This window comes from Lampetra planeri, chromosome 8 (assembly GCF_965212315.1).
Source record: "Lampetra planeri chromosome 8, kcLamPlan1.2.h2, whole genome shotgun sequence".
NCBI classification, from domain to species: domain Eukaryota; kingdom Metazoa; phylum Chordata; class Hyperoartia; order Petromyzontiformes; family Petromyzontidae; genus Lampetra; species Lampetra planeri.
The window spans coordinates 4,536,712-4,557,437 of NC_136114.1; the positions used below are offsets into that span (position 1 = coordinate 4,536,712).

At 46.8% G+C, this 20,726-nt stretch overlaps 1 long non-coding RNA gene across 1 annotated transcript in view; it reads right to left on the reverse strand.

Annotated features, from left to right (window-relative positions):
• The window catches only part of LOC144720474 (uncharacterized), a 32,088-nt gene extending 11,639 nt beyond the window's left edge, over positions 1–20,449 (reverse strand). The window contains exon 1 of the long non-coding RNA XR_013585763.1: positions 20,364–20,449. This is a non-coding gene — a long non-coding RNA (uncharacterized LOC144720474). The remainder of the gene's footprint in view (positions 1–20,363) is intronic.
• Positions 20,450–20,726: the final 277 nt, after the last annotated feature.

A 20,726-nucleotide genomic window follows, 5' to 3' on the forward strand; every position in this document is an offset into this window, starting at 1 on the left:
ACCCCATCACCCGCACGGCCTTCTGGGAGTCCGTACTTTTTTGAGCAGCATTGTTTCAAGACGAGAAAACCTGCGGGCCGATTTTCGACACACAGTATCGCATCAGCAGTGTCACGCTCGCTTGAGTCAATGTTTGCGAACCGGCGATCTTGCAAGCAAGGACGCTCTCTGTATTACCTAGTTCGATGCAAAAATATAGTAAGATTGCTCTGGTTAACTTACACGTAGTATTGATCAGGGGAACGGCTGTATTGGAACCATGAACGTCTGCAAACATGTGACCGCCAATCATTTTCCATTTCAGCCACGCGATTGCCATTACAGGCAGGAGCTGCCAAGTGCCTTGCCAGGGAGGCATTCCGCTGTGGCCGTGCCAGCTGTAAAGCTAAAATGTTTTCTTATTTTACTGGGTAAAGGCCCCACTGAACGATATAGTTATATTCTTTGGGTCTTTCGGTAAAGTCACGTAGATATGGGTCTGAATTAATACAAATAAAATAAACAAAAACCACGACGTTTCGATCACAACACAAGCGATCGTAATTTTTATTCATTTGAACCTATCTACGTGACTTTACCGAAAAAGGCAAAGAATATGAATTCCTGCAGTAACGAAAGCTTTAAGCCAAGAGATTGCTCTATTTCAGCAGCGACATGGCCAAAAAATGATAGCCCAATGTAGTGGATTATAATGTCAAAATGCCCAGTAGCCAAGTGTCCTAAGCACACGTTGATTCTAGATGCGAAGGGAAAAACTGGAAGACTCGGAGAAAAATCCACGTGACCACGGGGAAGAGAGACGTGCAAGCTCCAAATATACAGCAGGCGTCAGGGCCCGACCCTGACGCCTGCTGAACCCACGGACCTCCTGTATACCAGGCGATGTAGTTAACATCTCTGACCGAGGATCTAAAGGAGGTGGAATTGCCATCTATGTTCGTAATACTATTGCATGTTCACCAGCTCACTCCTTGTTTAAAAAAATGTTGCTTTGAAGGTCTGGCTCTCAGAAAAACTCTCCCAAATAATCAACAGATATTGGTAGTGTGCTGCTATAGACCGCCTAGTGCAGGGGTCGGCAACTAACAAGAAGAGCCATTTCTTTCCAATTCGGTACAAAATTCAGTATTTCAAGAGCCGCAATGCATCTATGTACATACGTACATATCGTCAAGAAGCAGCCCGTAAAGAGCCGCATGCGGCTCCGGAGCCGTAGGTTGCCGACCCCTGGCCTAGTGGGAAGGATGTTGAAGCTGCGTCTGCACTGAGAGAGCTTCTTGGGGGCCTCCCTAAAGGTGAAATAGTTTTAGTGGGTGATCTAAATTGGAATTGGCTAAACCCGCCGGCCATGGTCACAAATTTTGCAGATTAATTTAACCTGTTTCAATTAATAAATGTCCGCACAAGACCCAACCTAAAAAATCCGGGACAGTCATCTCTGCTTGACGTCCTATTGACAAATGCCCCTCACAATCTCGCACTGACTCGTGTTCTGGGTAATAACCTTAGTGATCACTCCTTCATTTTTGGGGTGAGATCATCAGCCAGACCCAAAGCCCCCCATAAATTGGTTGAGAAGCACTCCATGAGACACTTCAGGACTCAGGCATTTACTAATGATGTGCTTCACTCGGATATTGACAAGGTCTGTGATATCCCCAACCTGACTACGGATTGGGAGACCTTCAGGTACACGTTTCTCCAAATTCTTAACAAACTTGATCCGTTGGTTAGATTCAAAACTAAAGGCAACCGCCCACCATGGTTTGATCTTTTGATTACTAAGCTCATGAAAACTAGAGACAAGGCTTGGGCATCTGCTCAAAAAAGTAATTTGGTCAATGACTGGCTAGAATACAGGATTATAAGGAATAGATGCATCAACAAAATACGGCATGCAATAAATGCCTACTTTTCCTCCACTCTCCTGGAATCACATGGAAATGCCAGGATCTTCTGGAAAACAATCAAATGTATTGAAAACGCATCCAAAACATATAACCTGCCCGTTGAACTTAACCGAAATGGGGAATATTTTTCAGATCCCAAAAAAATAGTTGACAATTTTAACCTTCATTTTTTTGAAGCTGGTGACCTTTTTGATAATATATTAGGAGTCACCCCTGCTCATGCAATTTCCTACACCCCTATCCAAACATTAAACGAATTTAGTTTCCAGCCAATCCACGAAAATAATGTTCTGAAACAACTGTCCTACCTCAAAGGGTCCTTCTCTACCGGAGCGGATAGGATTCCCGTCTTTGCTCTGCTAACTGTTGGTCACCTAATATACAAACCTATAACCCATATTTTCAACCTGTCCATCAAAGAAGCATCGGTACCTCTAGAATGGAAACATTCTTATGTTCGTCCACTTTACAAAGGGGGCCCTAAAGATGATCCAAATAACTACCGACCTATCTCAATTTTGTCCCTGTTGATGAAAATTTTATTTAAAAAATTTAACTACCAAATTAGCAGTTTCCTGTCCGACAATAATCTATTACATCTAAAACAATCTGGGTTCCGAAAAAAAAAAGCACCACATCTGCTGCATTAGACTCTCTAAATCACATTTACAGTTGCCGTGATAATAAGCAGTACTGCGCCAGTCTTTTTCTTGACTTTTCCAAAGCCTTTGATACAGTCGACCACAACACCCTGCTTAGTAAACTAAATTGCCTCGGTTTTTCCGAAAACGCAGTAAAATGGTTATAAAATTACCTCTTTTCTCGCACCCAAACTGTATTCACAGATGGTTGGAGGTCAAACAGTGTTAAAATAACAAAAGGGGTTCCACAGGGTTCCATCCTCGGCCCCCTCTTGATCTCTCTTTATGTCAATGACTTGGGCACTGACTTGGATCATTCCAGGGTAAATTATTTTGCAGATAACACGGTACTGATTACTGCTGGCCGCTCTCTGGATGACGTGATTGCTAAGCTCCAGGGTGATTTCAACAAACTACAACATCAGCTAGTTGCTCTTAAACTAGTCCTGAATACCTCCAAAACCAAGGTGCTATGCTTCTCACCAGGACTAAAGCAGGAAGTTATTTTCCCCCAATTACATTCCTTAAATAATTATCAAATAGAGCAAGTCAATATCTCTAAGTATCTTGGGGTCATCCTGGATTCAAAACTGAATTTTGAAGATCACATTGATTATATTGGTAAAAAGAGAAAATAAAAATTGTTTTTCTGTATCGACGCAAGCACTGCTTCCCCCCTATGTTCCGTTTGGAATTGATAAAAGCAACCATACTGCCTCTACTTGAATACTGTGACATCGTATACAAATCAACCCCAAGTACTGGACTGAAGAAGCTTGACTCAATTCATCACTCCGCCTTAAGATTTGCATTGAACTGCCCATATAGGACACACCACTGCGATCTCTACATTGGGTCAAACTTAACATCTCTTAATGTTCGACGGCTTGTGCACCAGATCTTATTTATTCACGATGTACTTACAAAAAAAATCCGCAGACTACCTGCTGGATCTCCTCTCTGTTTCAAAGAACAAATTTGACCAAAGGTCTTCGCTCATTTACCAGCTTCACATTCCCTATTGCCGTACAAATACTGGAGGAAGGGCCTTTGCTATTGATGCCCCCAGGGTCTGGAATGCTATTGCCAATAAACTGCAACTTCAATCACTACCTATAAGATATTCACTCAAAACTGCTCTAGAGGAGTTTTACACCCCTAGCTGCCAGTGCTATTCAGTGGCCTAAAATAAAATGTTTCGCTCCGGATGACCGCTGCAAAGTATGATCTTGTGTTTAGATTTAGTGAGCTAATCTTTAAAGGTGCATTGCAACATTTTGATACTCCAACTGATGCTCCTGCTGTTGTGGAGTGACTCATGCAGTCAGCTATGGCTACAGGGTTTTGGTGGTACGTGTTGTTTATGTCGTTTATTGTAAAATTTCGGTCACAGTTCCTATGATCACTGTTACATTGCTTTTATGGCTTTATTTTGGTGATTGAGAAAACGTTTTTTGGTTTGGCCATGTTTGTTTGTTGTAGTACGGAGTTAGAATGATGGCTTTAATCTAAGTTGTCTTGTGGTTGTTTGTTGTTTAACTTGCATCCCACTGGGATTTTTGCACAGAACGTTGGTGTATGGTGCTTTTTTCTGGAAGATTTTTTTGCTGTTTTTTCCTGGATTTTTCTGTTTGTGCATAGTCACTTTAAGATGTTTTTTTGTTCATGTTTTTGTTTGTTGCGGTTGCACCCGATTCAAGAGCCGAATGGCTCACAAGGCTATACTAAATAAATGAAACTGAAACTGAAAGCTGAAACTGAAAACCATGCAAACTCCAAATAAACAGCAGGCGTCAAGGGTCGGTTTTGAACCCACAGACCTCCTGAATACCAGGCGAAGTAGTTAACATCTCGCCACGATGCAAACTCCAAATATACAGCAGGCGCCAAGGTCGGTTTTGAACCCACAGACCTCCTGTAAACCAGGCGAGGCGGTTAAAATTTCAGCACCGCGGCATCTACCCCCCCCCCCCCCGGGCAAAAGCAAAGCGGTCACGCTCGCTGCCCCCCCTACCGCAGTGGCGGCCTCGCTCGGACGGACACCGCACGCCATCAGTGACTTACAAAGCACACTTCAAAGTGACCCGGGGCGCTAATGGTTTAACGTGAGGGACCCCAACAATTCTCCCTAATAAGGCACGGGTGCAGGGTGGGCAGTGACTGCGGGCTCTTAGCGGGGAGGAGGGGGCGGGCGGGCGCCTTCAGTGAATGCGCAACTTGGGAACAAAGGAGCTGGACTACACGTGGGGCGTGACGTTGCCCAGAGAGCGATGTGAGGACAACGGGTTGATCGCACGCACGCACGCACACATTGAGCAACCACGTTTATTCTTTTGCCAACAATAACAGTAACAACAACAAAATTCTACATCGTGATCAAAACCCATAATTGCACTTGCCGTGCAATGAGTCTATTTGAATGCGCAGCCCGTTTGTAAATCCACGGGCGGATAAGGGCTTCTTCGTGCGTTGTGGGCCGTGAAGGATGTTTGATCCTACTTCACCACAGTGGGCAGCGCAGGCTGGTGATGGCGAGGGGTGCTGTATGGGCGAGATGTTAACTACCTTGCCTGGTATACAGGAGGCGCTGGGTTCGATCCCGACCCTGACGCCCGTTGTATATTTGGAGGTTGCGTGTCTCTCGCCCCGTGGTCGCGTCGATTTTTCTCCGGGTCCTCTGGGTTTTCCCTCCACATTTAGACGCATGCATTTAGAGCAGTTGGCTGCTACACATGTCCACATTATGAGCCACTGTGTTGAGCTATCAATTGTGGTCAAATCGCTTCTGAAAAACATCTATATAGCTCAGTGGGCCTTACCTGGTAATGTTTGTTTATAGATACTTTCATAATCAACGTTTTTGGGTTTAGATCGCGTTATTTATAAATGTGTCGTAACCCTCCACCACCCGACACGGCCAATCAGTAAAAACCCAAAAACGTTGATTATGAATAATATTGGTCGCGAAAGGCTACGTGTTAAATTGTTTATAGATAGTTTAAGTGGAGTGCTGAGCGATGGAGTTTGCTGCACTTCGCTCTATTGTCCACAATGCCGACTGCAGCCGTCTCCGTGGATGGCGGTCGATCCATGCAAGCGCTAATCAGGCTCGACCCGGCTCAGCTTCTTCTGACAAGTGCGATCTGACGAAAATGGGCACATTCTCGGTGATTTGCTCACACCACATGTGTGTCTGTCGAAGGCAAGCGTTTGGGGAAATAGATGGGCGCACCAAACTCGCCACATTATTAAACGTCATTTAAACACGGGTGGCTAAGACCTGGAGTCGAACCTAGGTTCCCGGCAGGCCTCCCACACGGGCGTCAGTCCCCTGAACCACCGAGCCACTTGCACATTGAGCATCTGAGCATCTGCTCAAGGCAAGAGCAACAATAATACTGGTAGGAACCACCTGGTTCCATCAGCCCACAGGGGATTATTGTGTCCGTCCGTCGTGCATCAAAAAATGGGAGGGGCGGGGCTGGGTGGAGAGGGGAGGGTGGGGAGGGAGGGTGGGGAGGGGAGGGGCTGGGTGGGGAGGGTGGGGCTGGGTGGGGGGTAGGAGGGGTGGGGCTGGGTGGGGAGGGGCTGGTCACCCCGTGGTGCCCTTATAAAACTCAACGTTTAACCTACTCACGCCGGCTTGTGCCCGCCCTCACAGTCGGCCATATTTGCGGAATACACCACGCCGCCGTTGACCCTGGCCATTGACCGAGCAACCTAACGTTCCTACCAGCTCCCTCCGCAGGACAATGAGTTCATCAAGCGCGTGTGGCTGTCACGTGGCGTCATGGGATAATGGAAGGCCGGTCTCATGACACGGTCACGTGCAAGTACTGGAAACGTGCCAGCAACTGCGCAGAATGTATTTGTTTTGTTTGTGTTCTTTTTTTATTTTCACGGGGTACGGCCCACTACGCTATGTCGTTATTTTGCAGAAGCGACCTGGCCACAAATAACAGCTCAACGAGATGCCTTATCGTCATGTGAAAACGTATCGCGGCCACGTGCTCTGAAGGCACGTTCATTCTGAATGTGGAGGGCAAAACCGGTGGACCCGGATAAAAAATCCGCGCAACCACGGGGAGAAAATGCAAACTCCAAATATACAGGCGTCAGGTTCGAGATGGGATCCACGACCTCCTGCAAACTTGCCAATGGAGGTAACATCTCGCCAATGTGGCGCCCCCGTATGTGTGTATGTATGTGCTGTATGTTGAACTTCTTTCGCACCGTACGTAACCAGCCGTTGATAATTGGAGGTGCGGGAGGACAACAAACTAAACATGAACAGCATTTCTAAAGAAATTAGCTTTCAATCTAGATGTTAAAAGTGCATAGCTCCAGTAGCTTCGTAATAGCGGAGAATGTGACAATGTGACACAGAGATGCAACTTGATTTGAAGCTTTCGTGACTGCAGGAATCCATACTCTTTAGTTCTTTCGGTAAAGTCACGTAGGTAGAAAAATAAAATAAATCACGACGTTTCGGGCGCAACACAAGCGTCCGTCATCAGGTGGGAAAGCACGATCTGCTGCTGAGGCAGACTGTTTTTAAAGCAGTTTTTATTTTTTATTTTATACCTACGTGACTTTACCGAAAGAACCAAAGAGTACAGAGATGTAACTGTTTGTCACTCGTGGGCAATTGTAGACGTCTGTCGGAGGGACACAACTGGAAAACGCAGTTAGAGGGCAGCTACTGTGACCGGACTGGGATAAAACAAAAATATGCAAAGAAGAGTTTGGAGTCCTTTTGGAAAGCTGCTCTTCACCGTGAAGAGAACCATCGCCAAAGAAGAACGTGTTTGATGAGTGCGCACTGCCCGTTGTGACATTTGAATCCACCACGTACGGGGATCTTCATCAGTTCGTTGAAATGCCATTCAAAAAATCCTATCACAGCATCTGTTTTTTTATTTTATGTGAGGTTGGAAATGATACGGGTGTGGGGGGGGGCTTTGGGAGGAATCGGTGTATTTTGATTGTTATGTTGTGTTTGTAATGGGGTCGGTCACCTGACCTCTGACGCCACGGGTGCACCGCTGCTACATATTTGAAATACAAGTATCAGAGAGCAATCGATTCCTGGAGCCTGAATCGCAACAATTGATTGAGCCACCGCAGGGGGCTTGCGGGATTGAATAGTCACATCTGTGATCCCGGGCTCTGCCCACGCAGGCGAGCAGCTTTGTTAATAGGAAAATGGATTTCAGAGACGTGGTCAAGCGTGCCTCTCGCACACCAGAGCGGCACGTGGGGAGCGGTGGCGCAACGGTTGGCGCGTTGCGCTACGAACCGGGCGACACGAGTTCGATTCCCGCTCATGGCCAACACCAGTGACGATTATCTGAACCGGTCCTGGGCCTCCCTTAGGTCGACTCAGCCTCGAATGAGTACCTGGTGCGGTGTGTAAACACCGCCACTCGGGAGTGCTGGTCACCCATCCCCTCGTGTGCCACCATGCCAGCCTTCATAGGTGATCGCTAACAACACTTGCTTCTACAATCTGTTAAGGCTACATGGGGGGTCTTAGTGTCGTAACTCCTATACGTTTTGATACACTACGAAAGCGACAACACGCACACATCATTGGCCCAGTACCTGACCATGAATTTAGAGTCTTCTTGTTAGTTACTCAAACTCCAAACTTTCGTGGGACCATCCAAGACAAACAGCCTAGGTATGTAGCTACAATGGAAGAGCTGGGGATGTATTGGCCTTGCACAACAGAGCCACTCAGATGAGCATGGGTGGATCACAGAGCGCTGGGCTTTGACAGTTGAGAGCCTGGGTTCAAATCCAGTCAGCTGCCTGTGGCTATACTGGGCCATCAAGAGTAGTGAGTCGCCAATAGCTGCACACAAATCTCATCGCATTAAATGTGACTCTGTAATAAATATGGACACGTTCTATACCTGAGAATTAAATATCAGTTTTACTGGCATGCGACAGACATGACTCATCATACGCAGAGCGGATGAGAAAGTGCTGCTGTCGACTGCGTGAACCAGAGGTCAATTGAAGAAGGGGTCTCAGCGGTAGCTCTGTGATATCTATAACACGGAAGGTTGCACTGTTCTGTCTGCGAGATCACCAACATGATTGATAATCCCGTGATGTGATGCTGGTAGTGCAATCAGGGCAAAATGACACGCACTCGGAACTTTAGGTTTTGTTATTGGGTTTACAGATTGTCATGAGCAAAGTGTCTAGAGCCACTGAAAACAACCCTCTCTTAGAACACTTTTGTAGCATCTCGAGCTCGCAACAGCTCACACCAGGGCCAATAAAACTACCAGAGCATTGCGTGAAACATTCTCTAAGGTTAGGGGTGAACATCGTCTGACAGCAGCCATGAACATTATTCACGTGTGTATATGGTATATAATAAAAAAAAATACAACTTTGAAACCGAAAAATACATTTCAAAATGACAGCTTTATGTCGCTATATAAAACCTTCAATTTGGAACGCAGTAAAAATCCTGCTTCAGTGAGTCGCAAACTGGGGTCCTAATGACACACTCAGTAAAGTAGAACACACCAAGAAGGAAAATGCACATTTGTACAAGGATTGTTTTCTTCCTTGGTTATGCAATGCTTCCCACTTTACTCTCATTTATGGCAATGCCATCAAGTTCGGCACACTCCAATATATTCCGTTCGTGACCGGTGTTCATTTCCTTTGAAGCAAATTGTAGTCAATTTTGAAATACGTAGGCTAACCCAACGTCAGAAACTGTACAAATTTAGAGTAAGAATCGTATACGAATTTAAGCGTACATTTGTTGAACACGTAGGCTTTCGCGACCAATATCATCCATAAGAACGATTTTTTTTATTAGATTGCTTAAATTAAAATGTGTCGTTAGTCCGCCACCACCCAAAACGGCCAATTAGTAGGGTTTGTGGCGTAAACAGAGGTAAACCCACGACATTCTCAATTTGAGTACGACGCTTCGCTGGTGATGACAACAAGCAGCTTCATCAATGTGTCAGAATTGTGAAGAAGTCTTCCTGTTTCGCTCTTATGCATGTCCTTATGTCCGAGGTCCTTTGTTTAGCACGGTGACAACCAATTTACATTTCTTATTTTGGCGACAGTTGTTACTTTATGGACGTTGTTATAATTATGGGGAACGATAGAATTATTAATTTGATATGTTTCTTATATTCTAAGCATCTGTTTAAAATATATTGCTTATAGCAATCGAGGTGCCTCCATATTTAATGATGCAACAAGAGTGGGCTTAAGCCAGTGGTGGAAATTCCACATTCACATGCCAGGTGCCGGTCGCTCCATATGACAATCACTTCTGGGTTATTATACACGATAGACAACAACATAATGTAATAATCTGGTTACATTGATGGTGCAAACTGAACCTTCTGCTTCTTTCGCATGGCTGAGTGTAGATGCAGAGCAACAACGATTTCACATTCAGGTGATCAAGCCAGATAGCGGAGTGTATCGCTCTGATGTCCCCTTGCTATTTGTGGATCGGTAGCATTGCGTCGTGTAATGTTGTTACGCTCTGTTATAGATGGCCACAGTCGCACATTGGAGAGGTTTTTTTTATTTATTTTACATTTGTGCATCAGGTGTCTGCATCTACTGCCACGGCTTGTGCCGATGCGGTTTAGGTTGGACCATGAACTTCGTGGAGGATCAAAGCCGGGGATCTTCCGCGTTGTGTCTTTCACGAGGTGTTTGTTTGTGAGTGGCAAACTCAATAGTATGCTGTATTTATATTTCATCAGAGGTAACAAAAATGTGTTCCAGTTAAGGCCCCTAGTAACGTCATCATCAAACTCATATTGAGCTCCAAAATGGCTCTTCACCTGGCATCACGGTCCATTACTCAAGTAATCGATCACTCTACCGATCATTAGTTTGATTGCGCAAATAATCAAAAACACGTAAATAGTTGGAATAAAATAGTCTCACTTCTGTTCCGATGTGTGCCGCTGGACGAGAGGCGATGGACAGGGCTTGGTGACGTCATAGGCGTCATCCAGTGCGTCACGCTGGGCGTGGCTCGTTTGGGGGTTTCCCACCTTCGAGCCAAGAGTGGTCAACATTTTTAAAGGAGGCCTCCTGAGTAAAATCGACCACAAAGAAGTAGCGGATTACAATTTTTGCCGATTTAATCAACTGTATTGACTAATACCAGCATTAGTTTCAAGCTGAAGGGGAAGCAGATTTACACAAAGTAAATAGTTTAGCCTTAAATGACAGGCCGTTCAATACAGAGAGAGAAAGTGCCATGCGCTGGCTCCGCAGGGCTTCCTCCTTCGCACTGCCTCAGTTTCTCACGTGCAAGCATTTAGGCATGACCGCCTCATTAACTTTCAATGTATTTTTATTTTCGTCCCTCCGTTGAAGAGGAAGGCAACCGTGGGATAGTATGAAAAGGTTAATGAGCTCAGCAAGCCGATTTACACAATGTAGCCGCGTAGGTCTCTCTTAGTCGTGCCACTCTGTGTGAGCGGATGCAGCTTCGGATCATATTGGAAGCGTGGAAACATCTGAGGAGCAATTGAATCTGAGCGTTTCATTGGTTGTGTCTCACAGGGCCAAGAGGCAACGTCGGGGAGACTGAGGCAGCAACCTCTGAGATGCGGGGCTCAACCCCGTGGGTGGACAAATGAAAAATGAAACCTTCCCCGATGAATGAATGAATGGGGAAAAAAAAATTGCGTTGCAAAATTGATGTTTACGCTTGAGGTGGTTGGGGGACCTGTGGGGCTGGTGTTAGATTGCCAAAGCAGGACCTTTCTGATTCTGGGTTAAACCAATGCACTTGCGATCCAGTGTTGCTCAGTCTCACGGGCACGGGAGAGGATATCAGTTGAGCAAAGACACAGAACAGCACAACGTTGCGTATCCTGCTTGCTCGGGGACCGTATGTATGTTGAACTTCGTTCGCGCCGTACGTAGCCAACCATGCTCATTGGAGGCGCGGGGGAAGGACAACAAACTAAATACAAAAAGTAGTTCTGAAGAAATTCAATCTAGATTTAAAAGTGCATAGCCCCAGTGGCTTCCGAATATTATAGACGGCCGTAGAAGCGCATCTGAAAGCGGGCGACGCAGTGACCGTCTTTGTCCGACGGCCAGCCAAAAGCCGTTGCGAGGATGACCGGAGTTCGCGTGACAGTTTATGCTCCTTGACGAGATCAGCAAGGTATTGTGGGTCATTTATGGCACGCACTTTGTGTTTAATGAGTGCGACCTTATAAAGGTATAGGCAGATATGCGACAGGGTCGGATATGTGAACGTTTACGGCAAATGACAGTACAACAAGGCCGTAGCCATGGAGTCCCTCCCCAGAAAAAAATAAAAATTCGAAAACGAATTTCCTGCTAAAATATAAAAAGATTCACTAGCATATGGGATTGACTTTTTTTTACAATAATGTCTAATAGTGCATTGTATTACATTGCTCTGTTTCATTGTATGTAATGGCAGATATTAGGGATTATTAATGTACAACCATAACCACAATCATATAAACAGACATCTATTTTATAGCGATATATTGGGGGGACATTTTGAGCATATTTGAATATTGGGGGGGGGGGGGGGGTGTGTCCCCCCCCCCAATATATATTATAATTACGGCCTTGCAGCACAATAAAGGTAACAATGCAAAGCTATCTCTGCTGCCCACCACAGAATCCCGCAGCCTACGCCAACTGTTGCGCACAACAGTCGCCCATCCAAGCGCTCTCCTAGCTCAACCCTGCTTAGCTTCCCCTGCCTGATGACATCGCTCGCATTCTTTTGACGGCGCTCAAAGCCAGACTCGGCGACAAGTCATTGGGACCGCGAGTCGAACCATCCACGCGGCCCGTTCACTTTTACTCTCACCCCCACACCCCCCTTCCTCCCCCTACTGGAGTATAAGAACTCTGAGTAATCGCCGGACCTCTTCGCAACGAGAACGTGGGCATTCGCATTCACTTGCAGCGAAACGAGGTTTGCCGGCATCCGCCACCCTCCTCGAAGCATCGCCCCCCCCTCCCCTTTATTGCCTAGATCCCATTGACAGGCGGCAGGCCTCCCCACAGCACTGATCACATCGCTTGTGATTGGCTAAGGGGGCCTGGGTTCCGTGGCATCATTTGTACGGCTGGACGCACACACACACAAAAGACAAAGATCCCCCGTATAGCCTTGAACAGACTGCTGGCGCAAGTGCTGTTTAGCGAGAACCTGTGAAGGCCGGTACGGTACACGAGGGGGTTGGTGGCCAGCACCACGCCCGGCCGCCTTTGTCTCCCCAGTGGCAATGTTTACACACCGCACCGGGTACTCCTTTGAGGCTGAGTCTCCCTAGGGGAGGCCCAGGACCGGTTCGGATAATCGTCACCGGCGTTGGCCATGTACGAGAATGGAACCCGGGTCGCCGGGTTCTGTGTAAGACCATTCGAGGGATCTTTGTCTTTCGACACACACAAGAGAGGCTGGCCACTTAATCTGTATTCAGACAGCAACACTGGATCACATGCCTGGCACACAAATGACTCCTCTGACAAGGCTCATAACCGATCTGCTGATACGGCACTCCTGCCAATACGATTGCCATTGCTGTACATTAGCCACGCCTCGGCCGCGACATTCCCAGTGCACATCGTAGTGGCAGTGACCTTGGAGGAACTACTCTGCGTTTCTTTTTTTTTCTTCTTTCTACATCGCGCGATATGAAAAAAAATGAGAGATGAATTAAAATGTCAGATGAAGAGATGAAAAAAATTGGCCTTAATCAGGCGTCTTGTGATTGCATCATCCGCAGGGAGTGCGCGCGCGCCTGTTGATTGCCCAGCTCAGCGCGGTTTGGCTTAGAGGTGATGGATTGTGGACCCATTGTACCCGAGTGATGGGCGGCCGTGTGATTTATGAGTGATTAACGCCAGGATAGAGGTGGGGTGGGGGCATTGGGAATGTGGGGAAGATGAGTAATAATAAACTGCGGGGAGGGAAATTAGAATAAAGAGATTTGAAATGTATACTTTGCGCATGGACACGTACAAAATGACAGGTATGGCTTCTATATTTATCAGCGGCGGCGGCGGCAGATGCCATTCTCTCTCCACTGCTGCACCAAGGCCTGCCCAAGCCGCCGCCATCCCATGCGACATTCCTGTTACTCCACCATGGACGTCCTCTCGGGCTATAGTTACTCGCTTGGCTGCCTTGATCACCACCCACCATCCCTTCGCATGACGTGTTCTTGCCCAAAGTCCACTTTCGTGACTCTTCACTGTTGCCTTTGTTCCCAGATCCATGTTTCTCCCAGTGCAAGCTTGTGCCTCTCCATACCTCTTTGCCATTTTCAGCTTTTCTTTCATTTTCCTCGTCAATGTCCAGGTTTATGGTCCGTGCGTCGCAGCAGGTAAACTACACGTGATGAAACATGCTCTCCTAAAAGCACATTGCTATATTGCTTTTTAGATGTTTACTATACAGTACACGAGAAACACGTTTTAGGAAGTCAACAATGGTCCACCCCTGAACCGCATCCACACGAACCGCGATGCACAAGTGGAACATGTGAAACGTTCCAGCAGTGTGCGACTGTGGTGGTCCAGAACAGACCGTGCGACGTGTAACTATGCAATGCCCCCCGATGCACAAACGCAAAGGAGGCATCGCAGTGACGATGCACGGTTCCGCTTGCTCCTGACGCGGTTGTCTGGCTCGACCACTTGCATGTGAAATTGTAGTCGATGCTCTGCATCTACATCAGCAGCCGTACGACAAGAAGAAGAAGATAGCGACAACAGTTGTCCTACGGAAAGATTGGTAGCGCTAAGAGAAAGTTTTTTTTTTAATCACTGGCTCAGGGCCACCGACAGATGAAAAAACTGTGCAATGTTATTTTAACTATAGGTGCGCATAATACACTGTCGAAGTGTACACACGTGTTAGATTCGAAGCTTTCGTGGCTGCAGGAATGACTCTTTGGTTCTATCGGTAAAGAAAAAAAAAGAATACATACGTGTTGTATACAATATCTACTAGAGTCGAAAGTCCCAGCAGGCTTTTCTGGCTTCATGCTGGTGTTAGTGTCCGACTCCGTGAGAGGGGAATTACTTGATTCATCGATGATGTGGATCGTGTGTGTGTTTAGCACGAGACTCAAGCCATGTAGAGCTGTACGCTATCCATCGCCTTGAGTGATACAATCAATATCCAGGCTGTTTTTTTTTTATTACGGGTCAACATTTTTTGAAATTCACATTTGTATGTTGAACTTCTTTCGCACCGTACGTAGTCAAGCGTGCTAATTGGAGGTGCATTTCGTCTACGTGTAGGCATAGGCTCGACGATAGTTGTGCCAAAGTTCAGCTTTGTAGCTCACTGGAGCTACATCCCATTATACCTACTGTATATGTCGATGATTTAAATTACCCACTTAACCTACAAAGATCATTTTGGATAAGCTTATTTTCAGTGAGCACCTCCTAGACCCCGTATGGCACACAAGAGGGCGATGTGGCAAACACCACACCGGGCCACCTTTGTCTCTCCATTGCTAATATTAACACCCACTGCAACGAGGCACTCAATTTGTGTTTTGGCTGAGACAATCTTAGGGAGGCCCTGAGCCCGTTCATGCACCATTTGCCACTTAGTTTTGTACCTAACCAGGGAATCAAACATAGGTTGTTGGCATTATGGGCTGAATACAGGCCTGAGAAGAACGTGCAATGAATTGCAATGTGATGCATTTCTATGCAGGCTAATGTGACACAACACATTGCGGTGTGTCACGTTGTTTCATATTTGGGCTTTCGCGACCAATTTTATGATTGATAATTGGGGTTTTGAAGGGGGTGCGGGCAGATGGAGTCAGTATGGTCCTGTTGAGGATATTGTTAGGGGCGCCGCAGTGGCGAGATGTTAGCTACCTCGTCTGGTATACAGAAGGGCATGGGTTCGATCCCGATCCTGACGCCTGCTGCAAGGCACTACCACTAGAGTACAATGTACCCCTTATCCACAATAACCCTATAATATTGTACACAATATTTCTATGATCTCATGAAAAGATGTCTAAATTTGAGATGCGTGGACTCACGGTTATTGTCGGTGTGGTTCCATTGACCAAATTAAGCACTGCTCACAAACTCCAACCACATTAACCACAGCAGCATCTAGAAAAATTGTAGAGTGAAATATGTACAAGTGGAGGATTATATTTATTACGGCTACATTGGGTTATACTGGACTTCAATGTGGCTTCAGCAAGGACGTAACTTACGTAACATAGTTAAGAGAGTGACACGCATGCTTGGCTGTACTTTTTCTCCAAAACTATTGCACATCATCGCTCGTGTCCACTGCATGCACGGTGGCGTTTCAAAGTGACAAATAACTTCGCTGACCTTCAGCAAAACGTTGCCTCCGCCATCGTGGCGTGAGCACGGGGCGAGGCACATCTCACTTTATTTTCTTGACCGATAAGAAGCGAGAGATATCCTCGGCAGTGCGAGCCCCGGACCTCTGGAGGACGAAGGCGCGCTCACTGTCGCGTCGATAATTCCCTCCCCCTTCCCAGATCCCCCCCCCCCCCCGCTCTCCTGCTCCGCATCATTCCGGTCGCCGGAATATGCCTCCGAAATATGGTCAATTAATTATGGATTTTGGCATCAATTTTCAAGGAGATAGCCCATCTCCTTGACATTCTCGCGTGTCCAATAAAGGATAGAGCTGTGTTGGTAGACGTGAGTGTCTGCAGGTGAGGCTTACACTGTTTTGCGTGACACAAGCCCGTGATGTCCTCTGTTTGTGCGCGGTCACCACACTTGGCTCAAGACTGCATCTGCACCTCAAAGACTAAAAATAAATATTTAGTATTCTACCAGGGCCCACTGAGCTATGTGTCTCTTTCTCAGAGAGGTCAACAAAGTGGCTTATCGCGTGGAATTTTTTAGCAGCCTGATATTCTAAAAGCACGTTTCTTAATGCGGAGGTAAAAGCCAATGGACCCAGAGAAAAATCCACCAGACCACAGGGAGAGAAAAATGCAAACTCCAAATACACAGGCATCAGAGTCAGGATAGAACCTACAACCTCCTGCATACCAGGTGATGCAGTTAACATCTTACCACCTTGGCACCCCAATGTTACAAAAACCTGCAAGAAATCCCTCAGCGAGAGGATGGCGCAGACTTGAGGTGTTCTGACAGAGATGGAAGGAATTTGAGACCGATGTCATTATCACTGGTTTCATCAGTGTAAATATACAAGGTGATCCATGTGTAGTGTAATAGCACCAGCTGGTGGACAGCAGCAGCAACTGTGGTGGACAGACAGGACACACTCCGGTGAGTGTGTGCACGGTGTGTTGGCAGGGCGGAGGAACTGGGTCAAGGGTCACGGAGGATGCCATCTGGAAGCCCCTGGAACCTGCTAGTGGGTTCGAGAAGGGAGGCGCGGCCAAGGCGGAGTTAGGCCGCGCTGGGAGGATAAAAGGAGCCGAGAGCGGGAGCTCGAGGTTGCCGGTTCTGGGATTGGATTCGTCTCATCGCCATCGTCGTTGCCGTCTTTGCTCGACGTTGTGCTGTCAGAGAGTTGTTTGTTGTCTCAGTCAGCATCGTCAGTGTTAGACGGCTAGTGGTGTGTAAAGGCTAAGCGACTGTAGAGAGTGTGGGCGAGACCATGAATCTTTACATTAAAGAAGGTGCCTCCTACAAACCTCGTCTCCGAATCACTGACACTATAACTGGTGTCAGAAGTGGTTGAAACATTACAACTGGCATTAGAAGTTCAAAACCATCATGTCGAAGCTAACCAAGAAGAGGAACCCACCTGTAGTGTCGTCAGAGGACGAGGACGGCGAGATGGTCATCCCTCCCACAGCCCCAGGACCCCGGGACCCTGGTTACAAATCCCGTAGGTGCAAGAACGGTGGCTACAGACCAGCGGGCGAGGGGCATCGATCTTCCGCAGTCACGCAGCGAGGATTGGTGGCGCGAGGTGGTCAACCGCCTTGACCTGCTCCTCGTCACTATCGACCAGCTGATCACAAAGCTCTCCGCATCCGCGCCTGCCAACCAGGGGATGAGGAGGGAGCTGCGGGGCTCGCCGGAGCTGCCGACGACAGCGGCGGTTCCCGCAGCGGAGACCACGCAGTTGCCGCCTGCCATTTCGCCCGTAGAGGGCATGGCGTGGCCGGCAAGTACCATTTGGAGCGGGATGCGGGACAACGCTAATGCGGCGCTACAAGGACGTTTACTCATTATCCTCCATGATCGTCAGGAGGACCCTCAACTCCTGCACCAACGGTAGCAGCCTTTCCAACGCTATTATGGATGATATTGGTCGTGAAAGCCTACGAGTTAAACATTAACTTGTGATGCTGCTGTGTTGGCATTACTACACAAGCACAATTAACAAGTACAAAAACCCAACACACTCTTCAAAAACAACACTGCTTTGAAAAAATATATATATAATTGGCGATATTGCAGCCAATATGCCTGGATTTAGTTTATTTATTGACATATTCCATTAGGGTTGTTGTGGAGAATATAAATAACGAAATAAATTAGCAGGCAGTTCATCTCCTTCATATATCCATATCTCCACAAACAAAAATATTTCTTCCACAACCCAACAGCCGCACGGCCTTCTGAGAGTACGTATTTTCAGCAGCGTTGTTGCAGGACAAGCAAACTTTGGACCGATTTCAACATACACTTAATGTAATTTTGAGTGTTATTCTATATAATTTCGCGTTGACCTGGGGACCCCCCCCCCGCCCTCCCCTTATATCGTAAAGAGAGGGTTCTTGCCAATAACATCGGCAGTTCACCAGCAATGTTTCAAGCAAAGCTTGACTCTGCTGATGAGACACTGCATCAAAACCGTTGCAGTGTCTCAACACCAAGCTGCTGAAATTATACACTCCCAGAAGGCCGTGCGGCTGAGGGGATGTGTAAGAAATATATATGTACGTGGAGAGAGGAATATGTGAAGGAGATGCAATGTCCCCTAATTTATTTCGTTATTCCATTAGAATTCACATTTTCAGATAAGTCGTGATTCAGCTCAAGTAAATCGGTGTGGAACAAAACTAAACTTTTTATTTTATTTTACCTGGTAAGGCCCACTGAGCTGTATAGCTCTTTTCAGAAGAAAACCTGGCCACAATTGATAGGTAAACGAATTGTTTTATCGTCACGTGGAAATTAAAAGCAGCCAAATACTCCAGACTCATGTTTATAAATGTGGAGGGATAAACCGGAGGATCCCAGAGAAAAAAATCCACGCAACCACGGGGAGAACACGCAAACTCCAAATATACTGCAGACGTCAGAGTTGGGATCGAACCCACGACCTCTTGTATACCCGGCGATGTAGTTAACATCTCTCTACCGTGAGATCCCAGCACACTGCTCCTCCAACATCTGTGTGCAATCTTTCCCTCTTTTGTGAGATTTCTTTGGCTGTGTTCAAGCGCTGGGTTTCTCGTATCGCAGTTGAGGCTGGGAATTGGAAAATTGCCCGCAATTAAACTGTAAAAAATGTAACAAGCTGGCCCGACATAATTGAGATTTCTCAGATCTCATTTTCGAACAAAAGTGGAATCTCCAAAGGCTTTTAGCTTTCTTAAAATAAAATATGATCGTTTTTAAAGTACTTTTGTAATGTATACTGCGCTAAGGTATTATATTACAAGCTGTTCGATATTTTCAGCCATCATGCATTTTACATTCTGTCGAGATATAATGCCCGCAAATCTGCTTCTTCCCCTCAAGTCTGTTTGGGAGATGAATCAGCCGACCAGCCTTTGAAGGTCAATAAATAAGTGCCACTTTGTGGGATGTCAAGAATAGATATCTGTGGAAGAAACTTTCTCCGTTATAGGAAGGTGGAATTTCCACTACTCGTTGAGCATTGCCAATGAAAATCAGCACCCACTTCGCTGATTTGATCGGGGATATTTTTCACTGGTTCAAAGCGGTTCACATTTTGATTAATATTTCGCACCATTAAGGGACGCTACTGTGGTGTAATGGATTGCTCACTGGACTTGCGACCCAGAGGTCACTAGTTCAATTCGATTTTTCAGAGCAGCAACTGAAATAACGGTGCAAGTTTCCGTAAATGTCGTTGTTGCCTCTGTCCACCCTACAATGTTGCAGTTGAGACGTGTGTTAAACACTAGGGCACCGCGGTGGTGAGATGTTAACAACCTCGCCTGGTATACAGGAGGTCGTGGGTTTCGACCCCGACCCTGATCCCTGCTGTACATTTGGAATTTGCATGTCTCTCTATCTGTGGTCGCGTGGATTTTTCTGCAGGTCCTCCGGCTTTCCCCTCCGCATTTAGAAACGTGCTTTTAAGAGTACTTGTCTGCTATAAATTTCCGCTTGAAAAGCCTCTTCGTTGAGCTATCATTTGTGGCCAGGTCGATTCTGAGAAAGAGCCATATAGCTCAGTGGGCCCTACCTGGTAAAATAAAAACAGTAACAGCGAAGGGCAACATTCGTAGAAATTGGCAATGCTACAACAAGCTTTTATTATGTCAATATATGAATGTAAACCAAGCTACGAAGGCAGTGAGCACCTCAATTGGGGAACTATATAGGGGCAATGTAACCCAGCCGTATTATTGGGTACACCACGTGAGTTTATCGGCCGGTCCCTTGTGCTGAGGTTAAGTGGGGGTACTCCGACCTATTCCATGACGTCTGACCAGAGTGGAAGACTAGCAGGGTGGGGGGAGGGGGGGTCCTTCTGCCAGCGGTGGTGTGAGCGAGAAATTACTGGGGCTGCGCCTTGTCCTCTTACCTTGTTATGGGCATCCACGTCCAAGTCCCTGACGAGAGGTGTGCAACCACCACGCAGCAAATGACTCTTACGAATGTAGATTACCGGCTACGGTGAACACAGACTCATTAGCGCGGGGTTAGAGGGCGCGCCTCATTCGCGCGGCAGAGCCCTGATTGATAGCAGTCCAATTTGTGGGGGGGATTATAGGACGTGTTTTCGGGCAGACCCTCAGCCTGCGTGCGATTAACATTCCTGTTCGGTGCTGTCACGCGTAAGTGGAGATGAGAATGCTGATACGTGGTCATTGGGGCAGAATTGCATGTGCGGGACAATTGATGAACAACGAAACAGGCTGAAAATGGTGCTGAATGAAAAAGCACA